Here is a 2334-nt window from a genome sequence, read left to right as displayed (position 1 = left end):
TATACTATATGAGAGTTATATATTTAATTTAAAAAGTTATGTCACTGTAATGGAAGATTAACTCTACAAAATAGATTAGGCATGCAATCAGATCTTGTCTTTAAGAAAGTCTGAAAAGTAGTTTTCTGTATTTGCAGAAATAGTGGTTAGTAATAGTGCCAAATCTAAGTATTTATCTTGGTCAATATAAATATATTAAAATAGGCAGCCTTTTATAGTATAAAATTATTTTGCAGCTTTATCTTGTTTCAGTGTAATGGAGTCCACCAATTTTTAGAGCATAGGATTTCATATGCCTGTCAAGGAAAAGGGAATATATAAGTACAAAATAGGCTGGTGATGGTGATCAACAAGAAATTACTTTGGAGTGGGTAGTTTGAAATAGAAAGAACCTTCTTTTTATGTTTAATTGTTAACAACTATAAAATGTATAAGCAAATTGGATTTTGAACTGCTGGAATTCATTGCAGAGTAGGTAAATATGATAGATAAAAGTGGTAAGAATAAAGTAAGAAAAGAGAACATGGATGAGTTAGAAGAACCAGCTTAATCTCTATTATATCTGATATAAATCTTTTTTGGGGCTGCGTAGGAACACATCTCTAGGGTGGTAAGTTATAAAAAGAAACTGTCTATAAAACTACTGTAAGCTCATATGTAACAGTTTGTTATATAAAAGTGGGAAAATAAATTATAGACAAATTTCCAAGCAATAAATATGATTGAATAACATTTGATTAAAAATATTCACAATAAAAATGGCATCCATATATTTTACAGATTATAGAACTAAATTTTTTTGTGAAAGGTCTGCAATAAAGTAATAAATAGAAATAAATGTACACCAGAAATTTTATATTACACTCTGAAAAATAATTTTTCTTCTTCTAGACTATGTAATAATGTTTTTTGCAATGTGCTTTATTTTTATGGATGAAAGAGAATTAAAGTCAAGTGCATTTGGGAAATAGCTTTCAGCCTGATGCGTTAAAGCAGTCAGAGGTCAAATGTAACCACAAGTCAAATCTTGAAGAGGCTTTAGTACCTAACACAGGAGGTGGTTTGCACTAACCTTTTTACTTTGGACAGACACTGATTAAAAGCACTCAGACCAGTCACTGCATTCCAGCTAAGGGAGTGATAATGGACCACATTAAAACCTCTGCAGGTGTCACAGAAAGTGAATATGACTTTACAAACCAACAGAACTTAGCAATTATAATTACTAACAAATTTGTAAGAGACAGTATGAAGGGGCAGAGTATTAGACCTGGGCAGGAACTGCATGTGGATGATGAATAACGAGATATGCAGGGAGCAGTGGAAATAGGTCTCTACTTTTATTCAGTGTTTGATGAATGGTATTTCATTTCCTTGCCCTCCATTTGAAACAAGGGCTGTAGCTTAAGGGTTTACAGATTTCTGTGAAAACAGGTACTCCACTCAAACTCACTGTGGCTTTAAAACTGGTCTTCATTCATTAGTGACAAATCCTTAGGAGAAACTATCAATTTTACACCTTGAGAAGCCAAGGTGTTGAACTCTTTTCATATTCTGAAGTCCTGATACTAGACACAGAATATGAATTCATGAGTATTCTAGAAAAAAAATTTAATTTCTAGGCAGTAGATCAATTTAAAAATAGTTTCTTTCAGCTCTTAACTCCTACTGATGCCGCCTTTGTGCACAAACCTGTATGTTTATTCATGCCCACTGCCCTGTCTCTTAACAGGTCTGGAGACCATTACTCTCACCTCCTTCCAGTCCCTCCTTGAGAATTTGTTCTTCCATGATGTCTGTGTGACACTAAATAACTGATGAAGGCTTGACTTAGGCTGCTGAACAGCAGTGATGTGTATTCATTTGAAAAGACATACAAAAATAAGGTTAACATCTAACATATACACATATAAATGTTAAAATACATCCAATTCCTTCCATATACTTAAGTTCCTTAGAAAAATATAAAGCCAGAGCTGACAAGACCTATGTCTCACTTTATCTCTTAACTATTTTATCTTCCTCCCTTTCCTTCTGTCTCACTGGTTTTATTATCTATCTTTTTAGCTCATTTGAAAATTTTACAGGTTGTTTTGTACCACACATACATAAAAAGACCCTGGACCTCACTGAGGCCTCTACCATTCCTCAGATTCAAAGCTCCTGAAACCAGATACAGAAATATGAATTTCTTAGTATCCTAATGCAAACAATAATATTAAACTTCCTATTGGCCAAACTTTGCAAAGATATTTCATCACAATAACCTTTGATATGTCTTCCAGTTGGAGTATTTTTAAAGCTTCTTACTGAAATAATTCTGTTAAAGTGCTT

Source organism: Mesitornis unicolor, unplaced genomic scaffold (assembly GCF_000695765.1).
Source record: "Mesitornis unicolor isolate BGI_N332 unplaced genomic scaffold, ASM69576v1 scaffold19103, whole genome shotgun sequence".
NCBI lineage: Eukaryota > Metazoa > Chordata > Aves > Mesitornithiformes > Mesitornithidae > Mesitornis > Mesitornis unicolor.
Note: the sequence above shows the minus strand (reverse complement) of the source record.